This window comes from Pongo abelii, chromosome 12 (assembly GCF_028885655.2).
Source record: "Pongo abelii isolate AG06213 chromosome 12, NHGRI_mPonAbe1-v2.0_pri, whole genome shotgun sequence".
Taxonomy (NCBI): domain Eukaryota; kingdom Metazoa; phylum Chordata; class Mammalia; order Primates; family Hominidae; genus Pongo; species Pongo abelii.
The window spans coordinates 101,979,648-102,004,712 of NC_071997.2; the positions used below are offsets into that span (position 1 = coordinate 101,979,648).

General features: G+C 43.1%; 1 protein-coding gene across 1 annotated transcript in view; it reads left to right on the forward strand.

Moving 5' to 3' along the window:
* The first annotated feature begins 671 nt into the window (after positions 1-671).
* CAPN13 (calpain 13) overlaps positions 672-25,065 on the forward strand; it is a 91,006-nt gene continuing 66,612 nt past the window's right edge. Inside the window, exon 1 of the mRNA XM_002812157.4 lies at positions 672-819. The gene's annotated coding sequence lies outside the window, so the exon portion shown is untranslated. The remainder of the gene's footprint in view (positions 820-25,065) is intronic.

Sequence of the window (25,065 nt, forward strand, 5' to 3'; positions counted from 1 at the left end):
TCTAAAGAGCACTTACGAATGGGGATGAAGAACGTCAAGGAATTAAAGATGCCAGAAAAGCAAATAGCCCCTTGGATTTGAGAACAGGAAACATGCACTTTACATGCCTCATCTCTTTCTGCCCCATCCAGCAAGCAGGGATGACGCGGAGACCTTCCCCGGGTCTCGCCATGCCCAGGAGTTAATGTGTTCTACAATGTATTTGTAGAAAGAAGATGCTGTGTCTAGTAGAAAGAGATGTGATATGATTGACATGGAGTGGCCACTCTTGACACAGGAGACATGGCAATTGTACTTCCCTGTATGAGAATGAGGCCTGAAGGAATGTTGCTTCCCTCAGTCTTTTCTCAGCAGAGGAGTTTTGTAAAACAAACCAAAACAAAACACCAATTCCCTGAAGCGGAATAAAGAAAGAAACTGAAATATCTGGAAACAATGGAAACTGCAAGAGCCAAGAAATGGGCAGCTTAGGGGCCCCAGGAAGTGAGGTGGGATCAGGCAGAGATAGGCTTGGGGCGGAGGATCTGGAAGCTGTTGCTGTTTACAGTCAATGTCCTCTCTCTCTCCAAGAGGTGGCAGGCCACTGCCCAGTGCTGAAGTCACTGTTTAACGAAGGTGGAGCCTGCCTTTACCTGGTACACCCATATAAGGAAAAGCCTGAGGTCAGGAGCAAGCAGACACCACCAGCACTGCTCTTTCTCCAAGACGGCTGGCCATGCTCTCCTCCTCTGCCAGTCTCCTCCACCACTCTCTAATCTGAGAGCCTGTGGAAACTGCCCGTCTCCCCTCCTCCATCAGACGCACCTGCCTCGGAAACAGGTAAGGTGTGCGTGGTCATCTCCCAGAGCTGTGGACCAAGGCAGTCCTCTAAACATTAGTGAGCACGTACAATTTTCTAGAGAGCTTCATGATGTCACTTCTGAGTTCCCACCTCCCAAGGTACATATTCAGTAGCTCTGGAAACTGGGTGTTTTTGATGCAAGTTGTCCAAGGATATGCTTTAAGAAAAACTAGGGCAAAGTGGGAGTTGATTTTCTAAGAGAATCTAATCCAAACTTTGCATAGTTCATGCAAAGAGAGTATTTCTTAATCATTCTGTCACCTTTGATTTCTGATCATTCTAAGTTGTGACCTTGAGGTCTGTGCTCACCATAAGGGACACATTGATGGCAGAAATCATGTCTTCTTTGTGCACTGATGTGTAGTTTCTGATAGATAGCAGGTGCTTAATAAACATTTGCTAAAGGAAAGAATGGGACCTGGGCCCTTTGTTTTCTAATCATCTAGCTTATTAGTTATAGGAATGAAGTTGACAACTCTGGGTTAACCACAAAAGACAGATCATTACAACTTCAGAGATTCAGGAGGTTCCTATATGCCTCTAGTGGTGTCATGGTCACACATATGTGTCTCTGTAATTGCTAAAGTTGTGTAGTCTTTGAGATGTGATGCTGTTCTCCAGGAGACAGTTCCAGCTGCTCAGCTTGGACCCAAGTTAACCAGATTAGAATAAATGCAGATATTTTCCCTCTATAGTTAACAGTTGGGTCATGAACTACTGACTGTCCCATTTGTCCTGGGTCGCAAACACAACTTTGTTTACCCCCAAGTGGCATTAACTAGACTTTCAATCAGATTATCCTCCTGAATTGTTTCACCTTTGTACCAACCTTGACATAAGTGTTGTGGGTTTTTGTTGTTGTTGTTGTTGTTGTTATTTTGAAGGTTGGAGGAGTGACAGCTAAAGGAAGGCTTACTTATTAGTAGATTGGTTGATGGAAATGTAATAATCTACCAACTGTGTAATAGGCAAAAGGTATATGTAGCATGAGTTCATTATCCCAATTTGTAGATGGAAAAAGTGAGGGACCTGGTGAGTGACTTGCTGCTAAAGTTTATACCAGATGCAAATGACAGAGCTGGAGTTCTGCTGTGTCTGGTAGGTACCCCGTCTTGTCCCCTAGTTATTTGGTTGTATTCAGTTACCCTCTTGAAAGAACACCTTAGAAGAAAAGATGCTATGAAGAAATGCACACATTAGGCCAAGCACTGTGACTCACACCTGTAATCTCAATACTTTGGGAGGCCAAGGTGGACAGATTGCTTGATCCCAGGAGTTCAAGACCAGCCTGGGCAACATGGTGAAACCCTGTCTCTACAAAAATAAATTTAAAATTGGGGGTCTGGGAAAAAATATTAGCTACATGTGGTGGTGCACACCTGTAGTCCCAGCTATTGGAGGCAGGGGGAGGGGTCCATGGTTGAGGTGAAAGGATCGCTTGAGCCCAGGAGGTTGAGGCTTCAGTGAGCTATGATCATGCCACTGCACTCCAGCCTGAGTGACAGAGCGAGACCCTGTCTCAAAAAAAAAAAAAAAAGACCAACCTACTGGCCCTGAGTCTCACTCCATATCAAGCGTTGTGCTTGATGCTTCCATATGGTGAGCTGTGTGATTTGGGGCATGCTCCTTAACCTCTTGGGGGTCCCAGTTTCCTCATCACTAAAACATGGTAGCAACAGTAATCTACCCCAAAAGATCAGTGAAAGGATCAGATGAGATCGTATATGGAAAGCACTTAGCAGTACTTGAGCACATGGCAAGTGCTGAAGATATTTTAGTCATTATTGTTGACATTATTTTAGCCTGGGTTCTCTATAAAACAAAGCCTGAGGCAAAGCTTAAGTGCTACTTTAGCACTTAAGGTAAGACACCAGGGGAGTGAGAGTCAGGGAAGTGGGAAATGGGAGGAGAAAAAGGGGAAGCAGTGAGGGATGATGTGCCACCACCTGGCGTCTCTTCACAAAGAGACATGGCCTGCCACTTGGCCAAAGCAGGGCCCCTCTGGACTGGTGTTGCAGATGCATTGTGCCTTGGAAGAGTCCATCTGAGCAAGGGTAGAGAGGACATTTGTATGTTGGCTCACTCTGTCTCCTCTCTTATTGTTCAAAGCTTGCCCTATGGGGAGTTAACTGTCCTGCACTTCCAGCTTGTGTCTTCTGAGCCCCGTGGCAGCCACTGGGAAAACTAGATCTAATTGCTAGAGGCTTGGCACCTCATCTGAGTCCAGAAGTGGTCAGAACAGCCACTTCCTTGGCTGGAGTAAAAAAAGGACCAAGAGTCCTAGAGACAGGTTGAGGCTAAGAGAACCTGAGATGGCACCTAAGAAAGGTTTAATAAAGACTGAATTATCATTAATATCTACTGAACACTGCGTACAGCACTAATGTTCCTGCCTAGACGTCACCTCTTTCTCCCATGAGAAAACCATAAAGGGGACCTTGGATAGGCTGGTCCATTCCATCTCTCCTCAAGGTTTGGAAGAAGTCAGGTTGAGGGCATCCTAACTCTTTCAGAACGTCCATGGTGGAACGTGCCACTGATAGACAGCAAGGAAGTCCACAGCCATGCAAAAGATCAGAGCAGAATCAAGAGGAGGTGTTGATTTTCTACCACCCTTGGGACTCTGTCTTTTGGTCAAGTGTTTCCTAAAGCATGGTATACATGGAACACTAATTTTGGGGGCTGCTGCTGGGGGCTTCTTGATATAAAGCATTTATGATCAAATATTTAGATGAATGTTGCCTCCTACTCTTCCCTCCTCAGAGAGTTATGATTCCAATTTACTTAAAAAGGCTCTGTTCATGCCTGTAATCCCAGCACTTTGGGAGGCCGAGGCGGGCGGATTGCCTGAGGTCAGGAGTTTGAGGCCAGTCTGGCCAACATGGTGAAACCCTGTCTCTACCAAAAATACAAAAAAATTAGCCGGGCATGGTGGCATGCGCCTGTAATCCCAGCTCTACTTGGGAGGCTGAGGCAGGGGAATTGCACGAACCAGGGAGGTGGAGGTTGCAGTGAGCCGAGGTTGCGCCACTGCGCTCCAGCCTCGGTGACAGAGTGAGACTCCATCTCAAAACAAACAAAACAGGCTCTGAGAAAGCCAAAACAAAGGAACCAGTTTAACTGAGTGCACCAGAGCTTCCCATACTGAACTCCAGTTGGAAATACAGCTTTGGACCATGTGTTCACGGGCTCAGTCTCTTTTGTCTTGATTCCTGAATTCTCAGGGCACTCTTCTCCACTATGCACTACTTTTTGCTTTGCACAAACCCTGTTGAATAAAAAACTCTGCAGTACAAGGGAAGACTGTGTGGTGCATGAGAAGCTTTTACCAATCTGCAGAGCTCATTCTCCCAGGAAACAACCAGGAAAGCTCAGCCAAGCCTTAAGCCCGTTTCCTCGTCTCAATAATAAAGAGAGGTGAACAAGGCGATCCCCAAGGGGTCTCCCAGCCTCTTGCAATCCATGATACTCATGTTGAAAGGCAGCTAAAGGTCACCTCGTCTACCTCTTGTGTTGCCTCAGAGACATACTATTTAGCGAATAAAGAGATCCAAATTGTTAAGACATGTTGTAGGGGTATGAAGTGGAGGTTTGCCCACTGCCACCCTCTCTGGTGAGTTGAACATGAGATGGGACATGTACCATGTCCCACAGTAGTGGCCGGGGCGATGAGCTGCCTCTAAGGACTTGGGCTGGAGGACAGCCAGGGCTCTAGGGTTAACATCCTCACTTTGGCCAAGTAAGTCCTGAGGGACCTTTAAAATTGGGAGTAGCCAGGAGGTTTATTTCCTTTCCCTCTGAAAGAATGGTGCCTCTGGCAGCACTCTGCCCTCTGATCTCCACTGGTCAGCCCTGCCATGTCCACCTCCCATGCCTGTGGACCAGGTCTGACCAGCATCTCCCATGCAGCTCAGAGGACTGAGCCAGACCCTGTCCCAGCCTGCAGACCAGAGACACAGAGGGGCGCTGTCTCCCATCACAGCCACACACCTGCCTTCGGGAGATGTGCCCAGTGGCGCACTAGAGACCACTGGTTCTCAAGGATCTGAAGCCAGAGGGGTGATGGAGAGATGACAGGAAACGTTGCCCCTGTTCTCCTCGCCAAACATTCTCTTTTCTCCCCACTCTAATCCTTAACCAGACGTGGCTGCCAACCAGCTGAACTACATATACCATTAAGCCCCACCTCAGAAAACTCTAGCTTTCTGCAGGAACTTAAGATACAGTCAGATGGCATGGCCCTGGGGGAGATGAGGGCAGAGGCTTTCTGCAGGGGCTGGCTCCTGGGACTCTACCCAGCAGACCACCACAAGCATGTTCCGTCAACCCAGGGGCTGTCCTGAGCCAGTGCTGCCATCCCCTCAGACCTGTCCTCAAGCCTTCTTCCTCAGCCAGGTCACCTGCCCTAGGTGGGCGTGGGGATTCCTCACAGCTCCCTGCCTGTTCTGGAACATAGGCCAGACAGCAAGAGGGGCGGAGGTCTCCTGGGACTGCATCTACCTCTCTTTTCAGGCATAGGCTCCCAGGCCTGCACCCCCTGCCCCAGGTCCTGTCCTTCCCACCATCTCCCCAGTGGGCCCTGCATGAGCTGGTTTTTAGGCCATTTCTGCTCCTCTCTCTTTCCTCTGTCTTTCCTTCTTGCCCTCAGCCCTTGCCTTCAGAAGCTCTGGCTCTCCCCGTTTCTTAGGTCTGGAGAGAGAAAGAATGACAGAAGGAACAAGGGAAACCTCAGAGGTCTAACCACCACCCTCCCCAGGCTGCCTTTCTCTGCTTCACTCAATCATTTAGACACATTTACATTCACATTTACACACACACACACACACACACACACACATTCTAAGCTCCTTCTTTTTCATGTTGCTTTTTGACATATTTAATATAGAAAGTTCTTGTTTTTGAAAAACATTTCTCCTCCCACTGGTCCATACCGTGACCCCAGAGATGGGACCCCCATCTGCTTGGATGGAAGCTTGCTCCAGAACAAGAAGGTTGACCTGGGCCTTCCTGGGGACCTTCATCGTGTGTCTCTGAGCACCTGGTCAGAAAAGGGAATGGCTCCCTTAGTTAACGTGCTTGGCCACTGGTACTACTGGATCTGTCTCCAACCCCCCGCCACCCCCCCACCAGAGCTCCCAGTCCAGGGCTCAGCCCACTCACCTCTGCAGCCTCCACAGGTCAGGCCTGAGAGACCCAGAATGGCCAGGCACAGACTGGGATGCCCAGGTAACCTGGCCAGGGGTCCAACAGCTGGCTCCACTGTCCTTTCTCTCTCCACTGTGTTGTGGCTAGAGGCAGCGCAGGGAGTGGTGGTCTTTAAAAAGCTCCATCTGAGAGTCACAGCATCTGCATTACTTGTTTTCCAGCCATGCCTTGAGAATTCACATCTTGAGGGATAAGAAAACAGGGTAATATTTGGACACAATTCTGGTGCGCCGTCAATGCTGGGCTGGCGTGAGAATCCCTTATCCTGGTGGGCTTCGTCCTCCCTGCATCTGGGCCATCTCATTCCTCCCACTCTTTTCCTCAGTCTGCATCCCTGCTGACTGGCTGTCCCTGGCTCCCTTTCTGTCACCCAGCCAGTCTTTGACTTTCTCTTTGTGTGGTTGATGTCTTGGCCTCTGCCTCATCCATTTTTCCATTTTCTTCTTCTTCTTTTTTTTTTTTTTTTAAGATGGAGTCTCCCTCTGTCACCCAGGCTGGAGTGCAATGGCATGATCTCGGCTCACTGCAACCTCTGCCTCCCGGGTTCAGGTGTTTCTCCAGCCTCAGCCTCCTGAGTAGCTGGGATTACAGGTGCACACCACCACGCCCAGCTAGTTTTTGTATTTTTAGGGTTTCACCATGTTGGGCAGGCTGGTCTCAAACTCCTGACCTCGTGATCCACCCGTCTCACCCTCCCAAAGTGCTGGGATTACAATCGTGAGCCACTGTGCCTGGCACTCACCCATTTTCTGTTTCTCTTTGTCCATTTAAATGAAAAAGCCTAAGAAGATAGGCTGAGGGAAATCTTTTAAGAATAAACGGATTATATAAATGTGGCCTCAACTTCCAAAGAACCTTAAAAAAAAAAGAAAGGAAAAAGACCCCAAACCTAGCCTTTTGTGGTTCAAGCCTTTGGGAAGTGAGCAGGCCTGGAGCCGAGGGTCTGCCTGGGGAGTATTCGTCTGAAACAGCGGCTCTCAAGACCCTGCATTTTAACTTGGTACCTGGCAGGCCCCAACTTCCTAAGTCCACCAAATTTGTATTTGTTTCAGAAAAAATTTGAATTAGCTAAATGAGAAGTGCATCTCTTCTTCAAGGATGAAAAAAGAAAAAAACCATGCCGAGAAATCTAAGCACAGATTAAATATTACACAGTGTTTCTGAGACCCATGTAGTTTTAGTTCCCAGAAAAAAGAATACTCTACCTCATCCTTAGAATATAGTTGAGTCTACTCAACCCTATCATAATTGAATGACACCTATCAAATACTCTAGGGAGGGGAAAGGAGGAGATTTCCATGCAAAGACAAGTTTCTTTTTTGTGTGTATTGGCACAAACCTAAACTTAATTGAAAGGAATAATACATTCTGTGGGCTCCTATTTTATTGTCTAACAGTATCACTGAGGCTACATAAGAACCTGTCGTCTCAGTTCCAGAAATACAGAATCTTATAGTAGAAAAGCACTTGGAAGAGCAAGACCAACCTCCTTAGTATTCCAAGTTGGGAGACCGAGGCTAGGGGAGGGAGCGATGTGCCCAAGGCCCATAGAGTTTAGTGGAGCTGCACAGATTCTTTCTGTCAGGCAAACCTTCTCTTGGTTACCCCCAGGGTCTCCTGAGAAGGACTCATCAGCAGAGCTCTCTGAGCTTCCTTGCACTATGATTCAGGAAGAGGCTGGGTCCACACAGCAAGGGCAGTAGGGAGAGAAGAGGCTGGGGTTGCCCTGCCTGTGGAACCTCAGTAAGTCGCTTCTGCTTTCTGCCTCTCTTGCACCAAGCTGTTGATCTCTTTGGCAGTCAGCTACAGTGCTGAACCCAGAGTCACTGTCAGGCAATAGAGAGGTCTGTTCTGTTCTGGGCACTTACTTCTCTGGCACCTGTTCCAGGTCTACGTAGCTTTCTTTCTTTTTTTTTTTTTTTTTTTTGAGATGGAGTCTCACTCTGTAGCCCAGGCTGGAGTGCAATGGCGCAATCTTGGCTCACTGCAAGCTCTGCCTCCCGGGTTCACGCCATTCTCCTGCCTCAGTCTCCCGAGTAGCTGGGACTTCAGGCGCCCGCCACCACACCTGGCTAATTTTTTTGTATTTTTAGTAAAGACGGGGTTTCACCGTGTTAGCCAGGATGGTCTTGATCTCCTGACCTCGTGATCCGCCCGCCTTGGCCTCCCAAAGTGCTGGGATTACAGGAGTGAGCCACTGCGCCCGGCCCTATGTAGCTTTCTACATCTGAAGACACGAGAGAGGTTTCTTTCATTTCATTTCATGGCCTCTTCCCTGGCCCTTGGTGGATCAGAGGTTATCTCAGAGGATGAGAAACACTAGCTTACCTGTGCCCCTCTCAGCCCTGATTAGGCATAAAGTAGGATGCCCTTGGCAGGGACAGAGGCATGCTTTGCTCACAGGCCAGATCACCCCAGCTTTGAAGCTGGGGGCAGGACAGGAGTCAAGCCCAAGTGCTGCCTAAACTTCTCCTGTTTCACCTTGAGCCCCACTTTCCCCTTCTGCAAAGTGAGCCCCACATAGTCTTCCTCTGAGGTCTGCCTTTCTGGGGGCCACCGATCCCACCATGGTGTTCAGGCCACACATGCATGGAAACTTACTGAGATGATTCTGAAGTGCAGAGTGGCTCAGGGACAGCACTGATCTGGCGGTTAAGTTCCATCTTCAAACCCAATGTTTAAGCTCATTCTCACACTTAAACCATCTCATATAAGCTCTCTTTGAGAAATACTCACATGTTCTCCCAACTTGCTGTAGATTTGTATACACACCAAATTTTCTGTCTTCTTTCCTCTCTCCCACACCCTCTCTCCTCCTCCTCCTTCCTTTTCCCCCTCTCTGTCTTCCTTCCTCCTTCCTACCCCCTTCCTTTGCTCTCTTCTCTCTCTCTGCTTCACTCTCTCTCTGTCTCCCTCTCTCTCCTCAAAGCCCTGAGGTATGCCAAAGTGGTATATAGCTGAAAGTGGTTTGCACATCTTTTTCCCACCAGAGAGCAGTTAAGTGCCTATTTTCTCCACTCGGGTAGCTAAATTATTCTCGATGTGTTAAACAGTGTAATTAAACACACACATACACACACAAGTGCACAGGCCCCTTCCCCCACCCTTCCTTGTTCCTTGTCAGCAGAGAGAGTGTCAGCCCCAGCCTTCAAGCTCTGTTAGTTTTAATTTGAGCTGTGGAATTAGTAATGGGTTTTGCTGGAACACTGTTGTGGGAAATAGATTGCTCCTCGTGCAGGGTTTGGGCACCATGTCAAATGAGTATTTGTTAAGGGGAAAACCGTCCCCTGTCGTGTTCTGCTGCATTACATCAGATTTATTTCCATTGTTCTGAAAAACACCAGCCAGGAGAGGGCCACATGCAGCACTCCTGGGCAGGAAACCATTGAATGCAGCTTCCTGTTTCTTAGCTGATTGAAAACAAAATGCAAACAAAATTACCCTTTGTTGCTGGGATATGCTAGGAGCATCCTGCGGACAGGGACGCCAGAGCAACCTGTCACTGGGGCAGGGAGGTGATCTCGTCACTGGCAGAAAGTCACTGAGTGGTTTAGTGCCCAAAATATGACACTGAAGAAAAGCAGAGAGAGAGCTCAGTAGGTTGAAGTTGGAAGGGATCTGCCCAATCCAAAGGCTCTTCTGGGCCCCCGTGTAGAGTCATCCAGCCTCTGCTCAACCATTTCCACCCAAGAGTGCTCACGGCCTTCCTTGTTCTGTGGTAATTCATGTCATTAGAAGTTCTCTTCTTCAGTACCATCCAATAAGGCTGCATGTGAATATTTACATTTAAATGCAAATTGTTTAAAATTGAATAAAAATTAAAATCCAGTCCCTGAATTGCACTAGCCATCTTTCAAGTGCTCAATAGCTACATATGGCGAGTGGCCACTGTATTAGACAGCACAGATATAGAACACTTCCATCATTGCAGAGAGTCTAATCAAAATCACTCTTCCCCAAATTTCTGACTCCTTCCACCCTCTGAACTGCACAGATCACGTGTTCTTCCTTTGCGTTCATATCCTTTCCACTGGACATGTGTTTGGCCTCAGAGACACCTGGCCATCATGTAGGACAGGGTAAGCAGAGAAGGAAAAAGCCCCCTGGGACGGGATAGAGGCTGTGGGACACTGGCCCAGCTGGAGATGCTGACAGATAGCTTGGTCTACAGCATGGCTTAGGGCCAGAGGCAAGGGTGCACCCAGTGTTTCTGCCAGGCAGGTGGAGGAGATGACAGTCTCAACGCATGGAAAGAACACAACTCTGGAACCTGGAGAGACCTGAGGTTGGGAGTTCAGAGGTGACTGGCAGGTGCCTGGTATGCCCACCAGCTGGTACAGGGTTGTAGTTACTGGGCTCAAGTTCAGGGCCAGGCAGGACACTCAAGGAGTTGCTGATAGCATAATGGACACAAGCTTTTACTATGTGCCACGCCAAGCCCTTTACAAGAATCTTCTCAATTAATATCCGTCTGGTGCTATGAGGCTGGTTTTATTACCTCCACCTCCCGTCCACTTTATAGGTAAGGAAAGGAGGCTCAGAGATATTAAGAGTATTGGCCAAGATCATTCAGTCAGTAAGAGACAGCTGGATTCAAACCCAAGTTTCAACCTGATTCTATGTGCCTGTGAGCACTGTTCCATGCTGCTTCTTTTTCCTTTTTCCTTAAGACACAAGGCAGAGTTCAGTTTTCTGAACTAGAGCATAATCTTGGCAGTAGGGAAACTTAGGTGTTGGGAGTACAGTTGTGGGGCCAGAGGTGGTTAAGTATCTGCTCTCTTGGAGCAGGATTATTCTGAAGGGAGGGGGACCTGGGCTGCAGGGGCTGAGTCTGAGGATCACTGTAGGCCCCTCAGTTGGCCTTCTTCCCAGTAAACCTCTCTAGATCTCCGACTCTTCCTCCCAGGAAGGGATTTCCAGGCTTCCTGTCTATTTAGCTGGACTGCCTCCCACCCGTATGGCACATTTTTGCCAATATGAAAATTTGCCACCTCTTTCAGGTGGATATAACTGCATGCCAGGAGACCACGCTTGCAAGCAAAGGGCTTGCCTCCCTGCCAGGCACGCTTATGTTACTCAAACACTCATTTTCAGATACCATTGAGCATGCTGATGAGCCTCTTGGAATGTGGCCCCTAGAACTGGGCTAGCCTGTCGAGAGCAGTGCCTTACTGCTGTTGAATCTGGTCAGAGCCTGCCAAATCTTTCATTTGTCTCATTTTAAATAGGAAGTCAAGTGAGGCATACAAAAGATTTTCAAAATGAAATTTAGCCAAGACAGATCCTGCTATTTACTTGCATAGTTAACTTCTTAAATGTAAAGACAGGTTTGCAGTTCCCTTAGTTAATTTCATCTTCTTGGTTTTGAAGTCATTTAGAATTTTGATTCTGCTATCTGCTTGGTTAATTGCTCTTGATTTCCACTATTAAAAATGATGAAAGAGTTGAAAAGGATCTTCATTTTTATTTCAACATCTTCTTTAAGGACCAAGATAAAAATGTAGAATAGGACAGGACACGGGACAGAGCTCTGTAACTATTACAATGCAATGATTCTTAGCTATTCCAGACCATTCATCCATGATCTCTGGGTCAAACTGCGAATTCTATTTACTACGCTGTATTCTACTTTACTATGCTACGTTGCACTCCACTATCATAGTACGTAATATACAACCTACTCAATGTAGTCTACACACAGGGAATAGGTGGAGATTTTATCAAATACTTTTTAAAAATCAAGACTATATATATATATATATATATATATATATATATATATATATATATATATGTAATTCTCTTCCTTCAAAGTAAGGACTCTATTTTGGGGAAGAAAGGAAAAGGGAGGGAAAATTAAGTAATTGGCTTTGGCAAAGCTATATTTGCTAATACAGATACCAGCTTTATTTCCTAAGTACTCAAAGTATTTCTCTGTAAGTCTATTTCAGATTTTGATATATATGTTGGACTTCATAAAAATATTATTATAGAGCTATAAGAAATTTTTAAATCAATGTTTTGGAAGAATGTGTTAATTACAAATTTTCTATTTTAAAAAGAGAATCTCTTACAAAGTTTCTTACATTAAATTCCCATAAGAATTAATATTGGCTCAATTATAAAAATTAAACATAAGCAAATATTTGTAATACATTTGTATTAGTGTAAAGAATATTGATCTTTTGTTTGTCTTTTGTTCATCAAAAGATACTGTAAAGGGGTTAAGAAGATAGGCCACAAACTGGGAGAAGATATTTACAAGACATATGACCAACAAAAGACGAATATCCAGAGTGAGTATTGAATTCCTACAAATCCATAAGAAACAGACAACCCAGTAGACAAATGGGCACAAAATATGAATATTCCTCAAGACAGGGAACATGAATGGAGAATAAACATATTGAGAGATGCTCAATTTTACCAGCAATCAGGGAAACAAATTAAGACATACGAGTTGCCACTTACTCCCACGAGATGGGTACAAATAAAAAGCCTGCCAATACCAAGAGTTAGTGAGGATATATAGCAATGGCAACTCTTTTACACTGTTGGTGAAATTATAAATTGGTACAACCTGGGAAAATAATTTGACATACTTAATGACATTGAGTATGTGAGTTTCCTGAACCCAAAAATTCTACTCCTTGTAATATAAACTAGAGAAACTCTTGCGTGTTTATCAGGAGATATGTACAATAACATTTATAGCATTATTTTTCATTAAAACAAAGAGAAGAGCATTAAATGTCCATTGAGAGGAGAAGTACAAATAAATCATAGGATAACATACAGCAGTGAAATAAATGAAATCCCGCTACTTTTTAACCATGGGTGCAGGGAGAAGCAAATTATTGAAGACTATATAAACTATATATAGCACTTAATTTTTGAAACAACTCTACTTAGAATATACAAAAACTGCATATGTTTAAGGTATAAATTTTGATGAGTTTTGACATGTGTATACACATGTGAAATCATCACAACATTCAAGATGAAAAATATTTCTATCACCCCCAAAAGTTTCTCATAACCCATTCCTCCCTCCACCCCTATTTCTGAGCAACCACTGAACTTCCTTCTGTCACGGTACATTAGTTTGCATTTCTAGGATTTTGTATAAATGGAGTCATATAACATGTATTCTACTTTGACTGGCTTTCACATAGCATAATGATTTTAGAGATTTATTCATGTTGTTGCATGTATCAATAATTCATTTCTTTTTATTGCAGAGTAGTACTTTATGGGTACATCACAATTTATTCATTCACTTTTGATGGACATTGGATTGTGTCCAACTTTTGGCTATTAAATATAAGTCTGTTTTGATTATGCACAAGTCTTTGTATGAATGTATGCTTTCATTTCTCTTGGGTAAATTCCTAGGACTGGAATGGCTGGATCATTTTGAAGGTGTATGTTTTAACATTTTAGGACACTGCCACACTGTTTTCTAATGTAGTCATACCAATTTACATATCTACCGAGAGTGTATGAATGTTCCAGTTTTCCATCTCCCCATAAACAGTGTGATCAGTCTTTTTAAATTTTAGGCCATTAGAAAATGGCCTATAGTGAGCTTTCACCGTGGTATGAATTTGCATTTCACTGATAACTTATGATGTGGAACATCTTTTCAAGTTGGGTTATTGCTTGTTTTTATATATTCTTTGGTGATGTGTCTATTCAAATCTTTTGGCCATTTTAATGGTTTTTTTTCTGATTATTGATTTGTAAGAGTTCTTTATATGTTGTGGATTCAAGTCCTTTGTCTGATATATGTGCTGCAAATATTTTCACCTAGTCTGAAATTTGCATTTTTGTTTTTTTAATGGTGTCTTTTAAACTTTCGATGAAGTCTAATTTATCAATTTTTTTTCTTGTATGGCTCATATTTTTTGTATTCTATCAAAAACACATTTACCTACCCCAAGTTTGCAAATGTTTTCTTCTGAAAGTATTATAATTTAAGTTTTACCTTTAGGTCTGTGATCATTTTGACTTGGTTTTTGTGTATGGTGAGAAGTAACATCCATGTTTGTTTGTACTTTTCCCATTTAGAAATCCTGTTGATCCAGCACCATTTTTTTGGAAAGACTTTTCTTTCCTCCATTGAATTGCCTTGAAACCTCTCTCAAATTAATTGGCCATATATGTGTTGCTTTATTCTAGATTCTGTACCCTTCTCCATTTATCTATTTGTCTATATTTTTGCCAGTACAGTAGCTTTATAACATGTATTGAAGTCAGGTTGGGTAAGTCCTTCAGTTTTTTCTTCTTTTTAAAAATTGCTTTGGTTATTCTAGGTTCTTCACATTTAGATGTAAATCTTAGAATCTGCTTATCAATTTCTAACAACAAAAAAAAGCATGCTAGAATTTTGGTTAGGATTGTATTGAACCTATAGAGAAATTTGGAAAAAAACTGCCATCTTGACAGTATTGAGCCTTCCAATAAATGAACCGGATATATCTCTCCATTTATTTAGTTTTCCTTTAATTTTTCTCAGCAATGTTTTATAGTTTTTTTTTTTTCTTTTTTTTTTTTTTTGAGACGGAGTCTTGCCCTTTCGCCCAGGCTGGAGTGCAGTGGCGCGATCTCGGCTCACTGCAAGCTCTGCCTCCCGGGTTCACGCCATTCTCCTGTCTCAGCCTCCCGAGTAGCTGGGACTACAGGCGCCCGCCACCACGCCCAGCTAATTTTGTTTTGTATTTTTAGTAGAGACGGGGTTTCACCGTGTTAGCCAGGATGGTCTCGATCTCCTGATGTCGTGATCCACCCGCCTCGGCCTCCCAAAGTGCTGGGATTACAGGCGTGAGCCACCGCGCCCGGCCTATAGTTTTTTAATGTAGATATCTTTAATGTCTTTAATGTTAGATTTTTTTCCCAAGTATTTTGTATTTTGGATGTTACTATTCTCCTATTTTTTGTTGCTATTATATAATAATATAATTTTTAATATTAACCTTGTATCTTGTGACCTTACTAAATTTAAGTATTAGTTCTAGTAGTTGTTTTGTAGATTTCCTACAATCAAAATGCCAAAATAGGACCTTCTTGTTTCTGATCTTTTTGCCTTTAATTTTCTTGTTGCATTGGCTAGGACCTTCACAACAGTGGCAAATAGAACTAAAACAGTGGGCATTCTTGCCTTGATTCTGATCGTAAAGGGAAGAAAATGCACTTTCCATCATTAAATATTATGTTAGCTGTAAATTTTTCACAGATACCCTCCTGAGGATGTTACCTACTATTTCTAGTTTTCTGAGAGTTTTTATCATAAATTATGTCTTTGTAGCTTTTTACTGTGGTAGATTGCAGGTGGATTTTAAAAAATATAAATCAATCTAACATTCCTGGAATAAACCCAACTTATGATGTGGTATCTTTCTTCTTCTTTTTTTTTTTTTACATTATTGGATTTGATTTGCTAAAATTTTAAGGCTCTTTGCTTCTCTATTCCTGAGAATATTGTTCTGTAATTTTTTTTCAGGAAGAAGATTTCTTTATGAGGTTTTGTTTTTAGTATTTTGCTGAGCTGATAAAAATAAGTTCAGCCATATTTCCCTTCTCCTCTATTTTTTGAGGAAGTTCGTGTAAGATTAGTGTTACTCTGTCCTTGAAGGTGTCATAGAATTCACTAGTGAAACTATCTGAGCCTGGGGGTTTCTTCTGGAGAAAGCTTCGGATAGTAAATTCAATTTCTTTACTATATGTGGCATTATTCAGATTTTCTGTTTCTTCTGTGTCAACTTTGATAAATTGTATTTTTCAAGAAATTGATCCATTGTATATAACTTAGCAGATCTGTTGGCATTGGGTGGTTCGTAGTATTCTCTTATTAGCCCTTTAATGTCTATAGGATGTGTGGTGATAACCCCTTTATCAAATGATAATATTGGCAATTTATGTTTTCTCTCTTTCACTCTTGATCAAGTTGACTAGGGGTTTGTCAATGTTGTTGATCTTTTCAAAGAAGCAGATTTTTGCTTTGCTCATTTTATCTGTTGTCTCTCTTCTGTTTGATTAATTTCTGCTCTTATCTGTCTTCTGTTTTACTAATTTCTGCTCTTGTCTTTCTTATTTATGTCCTTCTACTTATTCAGGTCTTCCTAATTCTCTTATGATATTATCTTTGACTCATAAATTATTTAAAAGTGTGTTTAATTCCAGATATTTGGGGTTTACCTAAATATTCTATTGTTACTGAATTCTGCCTGTGAATTTTCATGTAGAAGAACAACACGTAGTTCAGGGAAAAGAGAGAAACTGGGACAATAAATGTCCTTTTCATGTTTCTGGGCAGAAGTAATTTAGGTAATTTATCTGTGTATTCTTACAACTATTTATTTCTGAGAGAGAGAAATACAAGCAGGTTAAGGCAAGATTAGAGTCAGATAAATAAATAATAATGAACATATTTTCATAAAATATTTCATGGTTTAAGTCTCCTTCCATATATTTTCTTATTTGATTTTTCAACAAAGTATCATGTTCCCATTTGACAGATGAAGAAACAGGTGTTTAGTGTGTACGAGGCAGAATGAGGACTTGAGTCAGGATGTTCTGAAGTCACTTAACTCTTATGCATCTTTTCCATGAAATGTTAATAAAAGTTCTCCAATAAAAGGACTTACTGGTTATATGTGTGAAACACTGGGAGCAAACTTAAGTTTCTTTATCGAAGGGCTTCTTGGAGCTTTTTGTGAATTTCTGTAAAGACTGTTCAGTATCAGATGTTTTCCAAAATAATTTCACCTCATAATTTGTTATTTGTGGAGTGTTTCATGAAGCAACTGCTTCATAGAACACACTCAAGAATAGCTGATATGTAATATTTAATCTGCTGACACTCAGGAGATTTTATTGAATACCTACTATGTGCCAGGCCTAGCGCTAGGTGCTGGCAGATCAAGATACTGCTAAGACATAGTCGTGTGGCTCAGCAGTATCTAAGACATATCTCCCATTAAGGAGCCCTCATCATTTTTCCATTAATTCAAATAATGTTTACATACTTATCACTGTTGCTGCTCTGTCATTTGTTCTTGTGTCCACTGGCATCCTCCGTCTATTCTCTGAGAACCTTACCGACATGACCCAATTCCCCTTTGATCTGCACACTCCCTGCAGTATGCAGCCAGGGCTAGGAGAGTTGTTGGATCAGGCTGGGGTTAGTCACTGCCATGGCCTGAACTGTACTGTCCCCCTCCCCCAACAAATTCATATGAAACCCTAACCCCCAACATGATTATACCTAGAGATAAGGTCTTTAAGAGGCAATTAAACTTAAAAGAGATCATAAAAGTGGGGACTAATCTGATAGAACTGTGGTCTTATAAGAAGAGGACGAGGGAAAGATCTCTTCCCCACCCTCCACCACATACTGGCACTCTGATCTGTGACTTCTAGCCTCCAGAACTGTGAGAAATAAATTGTTAACCCATTTATGGCTAGTGTTCCATTATTGGAACGCTAAGCATGTGGGAGTTATTTATATCCTACTGCTCAAGGTCATCACCAAGGTCTGATTGCAAAACTTTAAAAAAATTGCAATCTCAGGCATAAATGCAGTTAAGTCCCTCAGTTGGTGGTCTTTTGCTATGGCAGCCCGAGCTCACTCAGTCACCCAACTCAGCAAAGGATGCAGGGAAGCTCGTTTCATAGACAGCAAGGGCAGCTAAGGAGGCTTTGTAGCCCTGAGCCACAGCTCCTGCTTGCTTCTCAGCCTAATTCTGAGCTTGACTCATGAGCTCACACAAGCTTCTTACATGAAGAACTTTATATCAATTATTTTTGTGATGTTTCTAGCTCCTCTTGTGTGATTTTTCTTGCAACACCCAAGAGCTGCCCCAGCAGCAAGATAAACTTTATCTTGAATATCAGGTAGGCCTTTCAGCAACCTTTTTTTCCCTTAAATTAACAAAGCTGGGTCTTCTTCTGCCTTTGGCTACCCTGCAAAGTGAGACAAATTGGGTAGAGAAGAGAGGAAAGAACCAGAAAGCCCTCCCAAAAATGACAGCAGGAAAATCAGGTGGTCCTCTTCTGCTGTGCAAAAAAGTGAAATGTTGTCAGGTGCTGTGGGCCCTTCCTGAGAACATGAGCCTACAGGCTGTTCCCTGGTGAAGCCAAGAGCAACTCAGAGGAAAGAAGAACTATGTGTGTGGAGGCGGAACAAGCTTCCCCTGCCTGCTTCTCCCTTCCCCATCAAGAGTCTCCTCCCAGAACAGCCCATCTCCGCGGCAGCAGACACACGGCCTGCTGCCTGTCCCCAAGCCTTCCCTTCCCCCAGGCCTGGGCAGCCCATGTAGTGAATGCAGAGCAGTAACAGAGCCCAGGGCCCAGGTCTGATTGACCATCCTGACCCTCACCCTGCAAGCCCCTCTGAGCCTAGCCTGTCCTGGATATGAGCAAGTCCTCGTCTCAGACAGTGTTGGGCCTCTGCGCAGTCCTTTCCTGCTCAAAATCACAATGATCATCATCCTAATAACCACCATGTATTGGCTGCTTTGTACTTACCAGTCACTGTGCTGAGTGTTCTGGAAGCATGGTTTCATCTGAGTTTCACAACAACCCTATAACATGTGTAATAGTATCATCATCTCCATTTCACAAATGAGGCAAGTGAATCTTAGAATGGGAATTCCTAAAGTCTGGCCAGTCCCCTACCCAATAGTGGACAGTGGGGGCCCCCGACATGGACTAGGAACTGATCCTCACATATAAGACCTTTGTATGATTCCAAAGGAGAAATGAAGCAAAATTCTTTAGAATTTCATTTTTATATGCAATTAAGGGCTACTTGCAGGCAATCCCATAATTATATTATTAAGGGTAACTACAGGGGGGAGGAGCCAAGATGGCCGAATAGGAACAGCTCCGGTCTACAGCTCCCAGCGCGAGCGACGCAGAAGACGGGTGATTTCTGCATTTCCATCTGAGGTACCGTGTTCATCTCACTAGGGAGTGCCAGACAGTGGGCGCAGGTCAGTGGGTGAGCGCACCGTGCGCCAGCCGAAGCAGGGGCGAGGCATTGCCTCACTCGGGAAGCGCAAGGGGTCAGGGAGTTCCCCTTCCAGAGGTGACAGACGGCACCTGGAAAATCGGGCCACTCCCACCCGAATACTGTGCTTTTCCGACGGGCTTAGGAAACGGTGCCCCAGGAGAGTATAGCCCGCACCTGGCTCAGAGGGTCCTACGCCCACGGAGTCTCGCTGATTGCTAGCACAGCAGTCTGAGATCAAGCAGCAAGTCGGCAGCGAGGCTGGGGGAGGGGCGCCCGCCATTGCCCAGGCTCGCTTAGGTAAACAAAGCAGCCTGGAAGCTTGAACTGGGTGGAGCCCACCACAGCTCAAGGAGGCCTGCCTGCCTCTGTAGGCTCCACCTCTGGGGGCAGGGCACAGACAAAAAGACAGCAGTAACCTCTGCAGACTTAAATGTCCCTGTCTGACAGCTGTGAGGAGAGCAGTGGTTCTCCCAGCACGCAGCTGGAGATCTGAGAACGGGCAGACTGCCTCCTCAAGTGGGTCCCTGACCCCTGACCCCCGCGCAGCCTAACTGGGAGGCACCCCCCAGCAGGGGCAGACTGACACCTCACACGGCCGGCCAGGTACTCCAACAGACCTGCAGCTGAGGGTTCTGTCTGTTAGAAGGAAAACTAACAGAAAGGACATCCACACCAAAAACCCATCTGTACATCACCATCATCAAAGACCAAAAGTAGATAAAACCACAAAGATGGGGAAAAAACAGAGCAGAAAAACTGGAAACTCTAAAAACCAGAGTACCTCTCCTCCTCCAAAGGAACGCAGTTCCTCACCAGCAACGGAACAAAGCTGGACGGAGAATGACTTTGACGAGCTGAGAGAAGAAGGCTTCAGACGATCAAATTACTCCGAGCTACGGGAGGATATTCAATCCAAAGGCAAAGAAGTTGAAAACTTTGAAAAAAATTTAGAAGAATGTATAACTAGAATAACCAATACAGAGAAGTGCTTAAAGGAGCTGATGGAGCTGAAAACCAAGGCTCGAGAACTACGTGAAGAATGCAGAAGCCTCAGGAGCCGATGCGATCAAATGGAAGAAAGGGTATCAGCCCTGGAAGATGAAATGAATGAAATGAAGCGAGAAGGGAAGTTTAGAGAAAAAAGAATAAAAAGAAACGAGCAAAGCCTCCAAGAAATGTGGGACTATGTGAAAAGACCAAATCTACGTCTGATTGGTGTACCTGAAAGTGACGGGGAGAATGGAAACAAGTTGGAAAACACTCTGCAGGATATTATCCAGGAGAACTTCCCCAATCTAGCAAGGCAGGCCAACATTCAGATTCAGGAAATACAGAGAACGCCACAAAGATACTCTTCGAGAAGAGCAACTCCAAGACACATAATTGTCAGATTCAACAAAGTTGAAATGAAGGAAAAAATGTTAAGGGCAGCCAGAGAGAAAGGACGGGTTACCATCAAAGGGAAGCCCATCAGACTAACAGCGGATCTCTCGGCAGAAACCCTACAAGCCAGAAGAGAGTGGGGGCCAATATTCAACATTCTTAAAGAAAAGAATTTTCAACCCAGAATTTCATATCCTGCCAAACTAAGCTTCATAAGTGAAGGAGAAATAAAATACTTTACAGACAAGCAAATGCTGAGAGATTTTGTCACCACCAGGCCTGCCCTAAAAGAGCTCTTGAAGGAAGCGCTAAACATGGAAAGGCACAACCGGTACCAGCCACTGCAAAATCATACCGAAATGTAAAGACCATTGAGACTAGGAAGAGACTGCATCAACTAACGAGCAAAACATCGAGCTAACATCATAATGACAGGATCAAATTCACACATAACAATATTAACTTTAAATGTAAATGGACTAAATGGTCCAATTAAAAGACACAGACTGGCAAATTGGATAAAGACTCAAGACCCATCAGTGTGCTGTATTCAGGAAACCCATCTCACGTGCAGAGACACACATAGGTTCAAAATAAAAGGATGGGGGAAGATCTACCAAGCAAATGGAAAACAAAAAAAGGCAGGGGTTGCAATCCTAGTCTCTGATAAAACAGACTTTAAACCAACAAAGATCAAAAGAGACAAAGAAGGCCATTACATAATGGTAAAGGGATTAATTCAACAAGAAGAGCTAACTATCCTAAATATATATGCACCCAATACAGGAGCACCCAGATTCATAAAGCAAGTCCTGAGTGACCTACAAAGAGACTTAGACTCCCACACATTAATAATGGGAGACTTTAACACCCCACTGTCAACATTAGACAGATCAACGAGACAGAAAGTCAACAAGGATACCCAGGAATTGAACTCAGCTCTGCACCAAGCAGACCTAATAGACATCTACAGAACTCTCCACCCCAAATCAACAGAATATACATTTTTTTCAGCACCACACCACACCTATTCCAAAATTGACCATATCCTTGGAAGTAAAGCTCTCCTCAATAAATGTAAAAGAACAGAAATTGTAACAAACTGTCTCTCAGATCACAGTGCAATCAAGCTAGAACTCAGGATTAAGAATCTCACTCAAAACCGCTCAACTACGTGGAAACTGAACAACCTGCTCCTGAATGACTACTGGGTACATAACGAAATGAAGGCAGAAATAAAGATGTTCTTTGAAACCAACGAGAACCAAGACACAACATACCAGAATCTCTGGGATGCATTCAAAGCAGTGTGTAGAGGGAAATTTATAGCACTAAATGCCCACAAGAGAAAGCAGGAAAGATCCAAAATTGACACCCTAACATCACAATTAAAAGAACTAGAAAAGCAAGAGCAAACACATTCAAAAGCTAGCAGAAGGCAAGAAATAACTAAAATCAGAGCAGAACTGAAGGAAATAGAGACACAAAAAACCCTTCAAAAAATAAATGAATCCAGGAGCTGGTTTTTTGAAAGGATCAACAAAATTGATAGACCGCTAGCAAGATTAATAAAGAAAAAAAGAGAGAAGAATCAAATAGATGCAATAAAAAATGATAAAGGGGATATCACCACCGATCCCACAGAAATACAAACTACCATCAGAGAATATTACAAACACCTCTATGCAAATAAACTAGAAAATCTAGAAGAAATGGATAAATTCCTCAACACATACACCCTCCCAAGACTAAACCAAGAAGAAGTTCAATCTCTGAATAGACCAATAACAGGAGCTGAAATTATGGCAATAATCAATAGCTTACCAACCAAAAAAAGTCCAGGACCAGATGGGTTCACAGCCGAATTCTACCAGAGGTACAAGGAGGAGCTGGTACCATTCCTTCTGAAACTATTCCAATCAGTAGAAAAAGAGGGAATCCTCCCTAACTCATTTTATGAGGCCAGCATCATCCTGATACCAAAGCCTGGCAGAGACACAACAAAAAAAGAGAATTTTAGACCAATATCCTTGATGAACATTGATGCAAAAATCCTCAATAAAATACTGGCAAACAGAATCCAGCAGCACATCAAAAAGCTCATCCACCATGATCAAGTGGGCTTCATCCCTGGGATGCAAGGCTGGTTCAATATACGCAAATCAATAAATGTAATCCAGCATATAAACAGAACGAAAGACAAAAACCACATGATTATCTCAATAGATGCAGAAAAGGCCTTTGACAAAATTCAACAACACTTCATGCTAAAAACTCTCAATAAATTAGGAATTGATGGGACATATCTCAAAATAATAAGAGCTATTTATGACAAACCCACAGCCAATATCATACTGAATGGGCAAAAACTGAAAGCATTCCCTTTGAAAACTGGCACAAGACAGGGATGCCCTCTCTCGCCACTTCTATTCAACATAGTGTTGGAAGTTCTGGCCAGGGCAATTAGGCAGGAGAAGGAAATCAAGGGTATTCAATTAGGAAAAGAGGAAGTCAAATTGTCCCTGTTTGCAGATGACATGATAGTATATCTAGAAAACCCCATTGTCTCAGCCCAAAATCTCCTTAAGCTGATAAGCAACTTCAGCAAAGTCTCAGGATACAAAATCAATGTGCAAAAATCACAAGCATTCTTATACATCAATAACAGACAAACAGAGAGCCAAATCATGAGTGAACTCCCATTCACAATTGCTTCAAAGAGAATAAAATACCTAGGAATCCAACTTACAAGGGATGTGAAAGACCTCTTCAAGGAGAACTACAAACCACTGCTCAAGGAAATAAAAGAGGATACAAACAAATGGAAGAACATTCCATGCTCATGGGTAGGAAGAATCAATATCATGAAAATGGCCATCCTTCCCAAGGTAATTTACAGATTCAATGCCATCCCCATCAAGCTACCAATGACTTTCTTCACAGAATTGGAAAAAACTACTTTAAAGTTCATATGGAACCAAAAAAGAGCCCGCATCGCCAAGTCAATCCTGAGCCAAAAGAACAAAGCTGGAGGCATCACGCTACCTGACTTCAAACTATACTACAAGGCTACAGTAACCAAAACAGCATGGTACTGGTACCAAAACAGAGATATAGATCAATGGAACAGAACAGAGCCGTCAGAAATAATGCCACATATCTACAACCATCTGATCTTTGACAAACCTGAGAAAAACAAGAAATGGGGAAAGGATTCCCTATTTCATAAATGGTGCTGGGAAAACTGGCTAGCCATATGTAGAAAGCTGAAACTGGATCCCTTCCTTACACCTTATACAAAAATCAATTCAAGATGGATTAAAGACTTAAATGTTAGACCTAAAACCATAAAAACCCTAGAAGAAAACCTAGGCAATACCATTCAGGACATAGGCATGGGCAAGGACTTCATGTCTAAAACACCAAAAGCAATGGCAACAAAAGCCAAAATTGACAAATGGGATCTAATTAAACTCAAGAGCTTCTGCACAGCAAAGGAAACTACCATCAGAGTGAACAGGCAACCTACAAAATGGGAGAAAATTTTCGCAACCTACTCATCTGACAAAGGGCTAATATCCAGAATCTACAATGAACTCCAACAAATTTACAAGAAAAAAACAAGCAACCCCATCAAAAAGTGGGCGAAGGACATGAACAGACACTTCTCAAAAGAAGACATTTATGCAGCCAAAAGACACATGAAAAAATGCTCACCATCACTGGCCATCAGAGAAATGCAAATCAAAACCACAATGAGATACCATCTCACACCAGTTAGAATGGCGATCATTAAAAAGTCAGGAAACAACAGGTGCTGGAGAGGATGTGGAGAAATAGGAACACTTTTACACTGTTGGTGGGACTGTAAACTAGTTCAACCCTTGTGGAAGTCAGTGTGGCGATTCCTCAGGGATCTAGAACTAGAAATTCCATTCGACGCAGCCATCCCATTACTGGGTATATACCCAAAGGACTATAAATCATGCTGCTATAAAGACACATGCACACGTATGTTTATTGCCGCATTATTCACAATAGCAAAGACTTGGAACCAACCCAAATGTCCAACAATGATAGACTGGATTAAGAAAATGTGGCACATCTACACCATGGAATACTATGCAGCCATAAGAAATGATGAGTTCACGTCCTTTGTAGGGACATGGATGAAATTGGAAATCATCATTCTCAGTAAACTATCGCAAGAACAAAAAACCAAACACCGCATATTCTCACTCATAGGTGGGAATTGAACAATGAGAACACATGGACACAGGAAGGGGAACATCACACTTCAGGGACTGTTGTGGGTTGGGGGGAGGGGGGAGGGATAACATTGGGAGATATACCTAATGCTAGATGACGAGTTGGTGGGTGCAGTGCACCAGCATGGCACATGTATACATATGTAACTTACCTGCACATTGGGCACATGTACCATAAAACCTAAAGTATAATAATAATAATAATAATAATAATTACAATAAAAGAAAAAAAAAAGAAAAAAAAAAAAAAAAAAAAAAAAAAAAAAAAAAAAGGGTAACTACAATTTGGTTTTCATAAACCAAAACTAGCTCATTGCTAGAGTTTATCACACATTGTAATTCAATATTTTCCT